Source organism: Macrotis lagotis, chromosome 8 (assembly GCF_037893015.1).
Source record: "Macrotis lagotis isolate mMagLag1 chromosome 8, bilby.v1.9.chrom.fasta, whole genome shotgun sequence".
NCBI classification, from domain to species: domain Eukaryota; kingdom Metazoa; phylum Chordata; class Mammalia; order Peramelemorphia; family Peramelidae; genus Macrotis; species Macrotis lagotis.
This window is the reverse complement of record NC_133665.1, coordinates 156,014,274-156,021,904: the sequence shown is the minus strand read 5'-3', so window position 1 is coordinate 156,021,904 and position 7,631 is coordinate 156,014,274. Positions and strand designations below refer to the sequence as shown.

The 7,631-nt window shown below is 45.1% G+C and overlaps 1 protein-coding gene across 9 annotated transcripts in view; it reads left to right on the top strand.

The window, feature by feature from the left end:
- The first annotated feature begins 1,630 nt into the window (after window positions 1–1,630).
- Window positions 1,631–7,631, top strand: part of CHL1 (cell adhesion molecule L1 like) — a 266,500-nt gene continuing 260,499 nt past the window's right edge. For 4 of the 9 annotated variants that reach the window (XM_074198702.1, XM_074198705.1, XM_074198697.1 and 1 more), the window contains exon 1: window positions 1,631–1,815. The gene's annotated coding sequence lies outside the window, so the exon portion shown is untranslated. Of the gene's footprint in view, window positions 1,816–1,847; window positions 1,905–2,269; window positions 2,516–2,747; window positions 2,841–7,631 lie in introns of those variants that run through there. The other 5 variants (XM_074198707.1, XM_074198706.1, XM_074198700.1 and 2 more) reach the window with 4 other exon arrangements.

Sequence of the window (7,631 nt, the reverse complement as noted above, 5' to 3'; positions counted from 1 at the left end):
AAAGCTTGTAAATAATGTGTATTGATTTCAAGATCTTACAAGCACTTGATCATGCAGTATGGATGCAGTCTCTCCCATTTGACTATACTCTCCTTGAGAGCAGGGATAATTGTTTTCTCTCCCCTTTCCACTTTGTATCTATAGCATTGAACAGTAGTAAACAGTAGGTGTCTAATGAATGTTTGTTAACTGATTCACAGATGGATAAGAAGACAAGGAAAGCATTTTTTTAAAAAAATGATAATTAAGTGCCAAGAATTCTCGGATATTCAAGGTTAAAATATGGTCCTGGAGAATTTAAGTCTTCATAGAGACCACATCATACACAGAAATAAAAGATCTGAGGATTGATAATTTTGGAATATGGTGACAAAATCACCTTTATTACCTGAATGGCCAAGAAATTTAACATATGCAATATTATATAGCATACCACGCCCTTAATGATGATATATATGTATGTACGTATATATTGCCTGAATGATCAAGAGTTTTTAAAACATGAAATGTTATATACCATACCACACCCTTGATGGGGATATATATGCATGCGTATGTGTGGGGTGTGTGTGTGAATGTAAGTATTGCCTGAGTGGTCAAGAGTTTTTAAAATAGGAAATGTTATAGCATACCACACCCTTGATGGGTATATGTCTCTCTCTCTCTCTCTCTCTCTCTCTCTCTCTCTCTCTCCTCTCTCTCTGTGTATATATATATATATATATATATATATATATATATATATATATATAATTAGATATAGATAGATAATTAGATATAGATAGATAGATATTCATGTATGTGTGTGCATATATATGCATATATGCATGTATTATCTGAATGCCCAAGAGTATTTAAAGTATGAAACGTTGTCGGATCCCCCCCCTCCCCTTGATGAAGATCTATGTTTGCATGCATATAGGTGGATTCATTTCCCGAATGACCAAGAGTTTTTAACATATGCGCTATTCTGGGCTGCCACATTCTTGGTGGCTGGAGGTCACCATCTATGTGTTTGTGTGTCTATGTGTGCATGCATCTTAGGCAGAGAGAGCTCTTTTCTGGTCCAGTTCAGCACTGGCCTCTGAAATGTACCGTAGCTGTCCTGCCAAGCCATCTGGGAGAGGCACGGAGGAAAACCCCGGGGAGCACCGGCATTCTCTTTCCCCTGTTCCAAGCTGAGCCCATTTGGAGGAAAAGCGAGGCAAGGTCTCTCTCGGATCCCACAGATCTAGAGTGCGGGTGGGGGGAAAGTTCAGGACCCATGTTGACTCCATCCCTAGGAAGGAAAAGCCCTAAAGCTAAAGAAGCCAGTGCCTGAAAGACGGGGGAAAGGAGGCAATTCGGGGCGCCCGGATGGTGGAAGGCTGTGCGAAGTGGGGCCGGTTGGAGGCAGGAAAGGGAGAAAGGCTGCTGAATAAAGGCAAAGGAGGGGGGAGGCAAAAGCGAAAGGAGAGGCGGGGAGGGCAAACCCAGGAGAGAGGGGCGAGGGAAGTGAGGCTGCCTGCGTTCGGAGAGGAGAGGGAGTGGGCAGGCAGGGAGGGGTACGAGGCGGGCCGGGAGCTGCCTTTTCTTGTCCTGTGCCAGCTCCGGGAGGGGGTGAGGCGGAGCCTCCCCGACGGATTCGCGTGCTGCCAGCCTGGGAGAGGCTGGGTACTCCCCGAGGAGGAGCGGCGGCAAACAAGAGCCTCTTCACCCTGCCAGGCAGCCTCCTCCTCTTCCTCCTCCTCCTCCAGCCGGGAGCCCCCTGGGGAGCCCGAAGAACTTTCCTTTGGGGAAGCAGGGAGTCTCATCTCGCCCTGGAAGGCCAAGGAGGTGTGTTGGGGGACATAGGGGTGCGGGATCCCCAGCTATTTCTCTCCCTCCCCACACCTTTCAATCCCCTAAAGCATTCCGCTGTCAAGGTAGGGAATCGGGGGGGTGATTTGGTTCACTGTTGGAAAGGGCAATGTGTGTGTGTGTGTGTGTGTGTGTGTGTGTATCTGTGTACATATGTCTGTGTGTGTGTGTGAGTGTGGGGGCTCCCCCTTGTCACCAAGCTCCGTCTCTCCCAAAGTAGGGAACATGTCTGAAGTCCTCCACCTGCCCCTTCCAGGCGGCCCTACGTCTCCCTGGCTCCTTGCCTCTCCCTCCGACACCCCTTCTGTCCACGGTTAAAATTTCAGATCAGGTGGAGGACTGGGGGAGCCCCTCGGGGGGGTGGGGGCTTTGTGGAAGGGGTGGCGCTCCCGGGCTCTCCCCAGTGCCTTCCTTCTGCCCCATAGGTGGGCAGAGTAGCAGGGACTCACAGACGTGTGTGTGTGCGTGTGTGTGTGCGCGTGTGTGTGTGTGTGTGTGTGTGTGTGTGTGTGTGCGCGCGCGCGCCTGTGAGTGTGCCCGTGTCTGGGTGTGAGTGAGTGAGTTTGAAAGAACTGGGGGCTCGCCGCGTTGCCATGGCTCCCTGGAAGCCGTGCCCAAGGACCTAGACATGCCGGTCACGGAGGCTTCCTTCTGCCTCCTTTGTGCCGCCGTTTTGGTGAGTGTGTGTGTGAGTGTGAGTGTGGAGTGTGAATGTAGACGCGTGTGTGTGTGTGTGTGTGTGTGTGTGTGTGTGTGTGTGTGCGCGCAGAGACAGAGACAGAGAGAGATCTGCAGAGACGGGGGGGGGTCCTCAGTGGGGGGGGGGGGGGGGGCGTAGATGGGGCAGTTCCTGCCCCTGTCCACTTCTCGCCAGGCGCAGGCTCAGCCAGGAGGCGGCTGGAGAATCCAATCAACTCATAACCATCAGCGGGGCCGGGGGAAAGGAGTGCGGAGTTGAAGTAGAAGCCTTGGCCACGAGGAAGGGCAAGTGCCTGGCCAAGGTACAAGAGGCGTGGGTGCGTGCGTGTCTGTGTGCGTGTGTGTGCGTGTGTGCGTGTGTGTGTGTGTTTGTGTGAGTGTGCGTGCGTATGTGAGTGTGTGTGTGTGTGTGTGCGTGTGTCGCGTTTCTAGAGGGAGGGAGATGACGGGGGGTGGCATGGGGAAAGCCAAGGAGCCCGGTGCGTGACCTGGCATGGCCACCAGCACTGGCCCTGCTCCCTGGGGAGGCGAGGGCGCTAGGGAGGTGCTTCGGTATTTCCCCAAAAGCGCCGAGAAAGGAAGGAAAGGGGCGAGGGGGCGGTGTGGCCGGGCGAGTGGGGCTCCGCGTGACCCCCGCCCCCCAGGGGAGCAGCCCGCAGCTGGCACGGGGCACAGCTGGAAGGAGATGCCTTCCTCGCTGAGGACCAGGAAATCCCACTTTTCCAGTCCCGGCGGCTCGGTCGGTCCCTTGCCCTTTAAATCCTCGGCTTGGGCTGCCCGGGGGGAAAAGCCAGCCAGGCTCAGCCCGCGGGGAACAAGGGAGGAGGCGGCGCCGGGGCCCCGGCAACTTGGGGAGCTCTGGAATGCGTTCTGGGGCGCACGCTCCCGGGGCCGTGGCCACGCGCCCGCGTTCAGGACAGCGCGCGAGCTCGCCTCGGGCTCCTCCGGGGGCTCCCGCGGCTCTTTTGGAAGCCACCTTCTGCTCCAGCGCATCCGCTCCCCTCTCTCCTCCGAAACCATCTGTCACTGCCACGGAGACCATTTCGATAAGGCGAGATTCTGGGCAGAACAGATTGAGCTGAACAAGCTGGACCTGGCGAAGTTGGCTTCAATGGGCCTCCAAGAGCGGGTTTTAGCAGTCGAGAGGGAGGGCAAACTTTAAGCCACTGGACTATTGGGAGAAAAGGAAGAAAGCGTTTTAGGGAATAAAATGCAAGGTCTTTTCTAGGGCTCAGCATTGGAGAGGTTTGCCTGTTCTCAGGTTCACTTGCTGCTTTTGGAGCTGCTTGTCTAAGATCAGCCGCCCCTGATGGATAATACCGGGCCTGGATACTATTTTGTGGTTCAGACATACCTTTGGTTTCATTCTGCCCGTTTGGATCCTTAAGTGCTGCAGTGAATTTCCCCAAAGTGGTACAAAGTGTAAGGGTATATCATCATCTCTTTCTAGCTCCTCAGTGTAGTTAGGGAGTAAATTGAGACAAATGGGTGATCATTTAAAAAGAATCTGATGGAGTGTGATTTCTGGGTAGTGCAGTTCATTAAAAATGGATTTCAAGACCATTTTGTACCTGCTTCACAAAAAGGACCTTTAGAATGGAATGGTAGAATCATCTGATGCCCCCACCCCCACCCCGGGGTTGTTATATTCTAAGTCCTCATGGCCCTCAAACAATGGGTTTTAGTGAAAGGAAATCAGTGTTTACTTTTCAGTCCACTGGGTGTGTGATTTCTTCAGAATCGACTCTGAAGGTAATACTCCTGGCTCTATAAAGTTAAATTCAATCATTAAGTCTATTACATGATGTAATACCCCATTGAACAGAGCTGTTACCTTGAAGTTCAGTGATCTCATGAAATATATAGGCTCTCTATTGGAAATCCATCTTATATATTTATTCATGTGGACCTGGTGAATGTCAGAAAGATGGCAAACCCCAGAAATGTTAGGTAGATAGATGGATAGATAGATAGATGGGCACACATACAGAAACATAATATATGCATATTTTGTTGTTTGTCTTTCTCAACGAAAACCATGACATCAAAGGAGTGATGTCATGACAAGCACATGGATTAGATTTGAGTGAGGGAGGCTATGCTAAGTCATTAGCCTCACTTTTTCCTCCAGAGCCATTTGGGTCCAGTGGCCAGATAGGAATCGGGATGACTGAAGATGGCCCTCGATGGGATGCAGTCAGATTAAGTGACTTGCCCAAGGTCACACAGCTGTTGAGTGTCAAGAGGTCTGAGGCCAGATATGAACCAGGATCAGGACTCTATCCATGGTACCACTTAACTGCCCTATGTGGAGACATTATACCCACATGTAGATGCACACTTACATGCCTGGGCATCCACACAATGCACACACAACCACATATTCATGTGTGTATACTTATGCAGACATACAACACATATATGCACACATATACTCAATAGGCAAATGCATCTATATATGCTCACATGAGTATATGCATAGATATCCATAATACACACCATGCATATGTATGAGTAAATGTGTACATATAAAGCATACATATACTATGCATATATATGTGCATAGGTGTACACACACATATACACACACTCATATATATACATATATATATATTTCCATTTTCACTACTTCCCAGCTTCATATTTGAATTAGAGACATTTCTTTGATAATGATTTCAGTATAGATGAATGATTATCAGCACATGGTAAAACAGGACTTAATTCTTATTCTTCAAAGCTGAGAAACTAGGTTTTTTGATTCTGTCTAAATATTTTACTATAGTGATTTCAATATGCTGTTTTATGAAGGATCTTTTCCATTGACTAAGGGAGGATTCAACATTGAAACTGCACCAATAGGCTAATAAGCAAAGGGGAGAGTTAGGTAGCACACCTAGCAAAATCTGATTAAATTTTGTATTTATTGGTAAAAGTTTAGGCATTCTGTGTTGACAGTCCCTCCTGAGGAAAGCCTTAATCTTCAAATTGAGGTTTAAAAGGTATGTGAGAGAATTAATGTGACAGCTTGACTTGAGTTCATTTGATCATTTAAATATTGTTTCCCAGGAGGCCTGGCATAGATGTTCCACTTATTGGAAATTATTTTTCACTTTGATTTGAGACAGATGACAGAACAAAGCATTCTATGCTGTTTTTACCATTTTTGAGATTACTTAATGCTTTCTTTAAAAAAAAAAAAGTCCATCAGATGAGCAGTTTAAATCAGTCAGAAAAATACATTTAAGGAAAACAACTCTTTAAAGAAGAGACAAGAGAAAAGAAACATAAGCAATCATTGAGTTGAACTGGCTTCAAATTTGGAAAAAACTTGACATCATGTGGTTTAATCAAGGCATGGGACTCTTGTTTCTTCAGGAAAACCATTGCCAATGATGCATTCTATTATTGGCTTCAATCAGTGTACATTTTTTTTTTTCAGTTGGAGACTGACTGCTATATTTTCAATTATGAACATTTTGATTACAGTTTCATTCTAAGAAACTAATTCAGAGTCTGAGGAGAATGCAATTATTATGGTGATTTACATACAATATGCTAAGTTAAAATAGCTAATGAGGTAAAGCATAATGTTTCTTCTATTCATTCCAGAAATGGATTCATTCAAAGAAAAACCTTTATTCATCTACATCTTACCATCTACCACTACCTCCAATGTGACACATAGACAATTTGAAACTAAAAAGCTAACTTCAGGCTATCTCTTTGTGCCTTTTCAACCAGGTGGCATAATGTATCAAACCCTAGGCCTAAAGATCCGTAAAAACAAGAGTTCAAATTCAGCCTAGATCACTTTGCTAGATGTTTCTGGGGAAAAAAAATCATTTAACCTCAATTGGAAAAATAGGATAATGGTCAAATGAGCTAATATTTGTAAAGGATCTAAGATACTGTTCCATTCTCTCCCCTCCTAATATTCCCAGATCCAGTAATCTCTGTCAATAAGTGTTTACTGATTGATTGACCCATGTTAGCATAACACATGTAGCTCTTTCTCCCTTGAAGACCAATGCAGGGGAATGGAGTGGGGGGGGAGGGAGAGCCTTTATTTATTCAGATACAGTGCTTTTCCCCTCAAAAATTGCTCACATTTTAACTGAAGGCAAGAATCGTCTTTTCCCCCCTTCTCTAATTTGGGAGGACAGTTAACACCTCAAACATTACTAATTACTGCAGTTTATTTTATCAGTGTTGCTAGTCTAGTTAGTTAATTATAGCTTCCCCTTAAGCCTCATGTTGAGAATAATGAATTAGGGTAGCATTTTGATCAAAAGAACATCTATCCCTTTTATCCTCTGTGAATACAAGTGTTCTTGTGTTACCAAAAGTCAGTTCTTGTGTTACCAAAAGTCACCATAATTTCCCCAAAGGGGAAAAACAATAAATGGTCAGGATTCTTTACCAATTTGACTTAGAAGCTGGATGAATGAGTTGAATTGATCAGAAACTACTGGCTGTGGAGCTGTGGGTTGCTTGGCAACCCAACATTATTCTGCAATTTCTTCTGGTATATTTATTCAGTAAACTAGAAAATTCTGTTTTGTTAAAGAATGTTTTTACTGGTGCATAAATAGACCATAACCAATGGAGATTTTATGTACTGAGGATCTGAAATGATGCTATATGCCTTCCTATTGTGATTGGATAATCAAATGCCATGAGAAAAGGGAACTCTTCTTAGATTCATATTGCTTAGAATAGCTTATATTTTTAATATTTATTCACATTGCCTTGTAGCAATGTGTAGGATCAGCTTTTCTTATCTTTATGGGGGATATATTTATTGAAAAGATTCAATTTCAGTTTCTCTTATGGGTGTCCTCACAGAATTGTTTTCTAGTATATTTGGGAAGGTCTAGATCACCAATCTAAATAATTCAGGACCCTTAAAGTTAGAACTTTTCACTTTTATCAATGGAGTTATGATCTCATGGATGTGTCTCTTTCCTCTACTTTTATAAAATATCACATCCATTTGTTCTTATATTTTGTGTCACATACCTATCATTTCATAAACCTGTTTGAGTGGGTTTCTAGTAAATAAGTTTTTCCTTTCATTCATTTAACATTTTGTG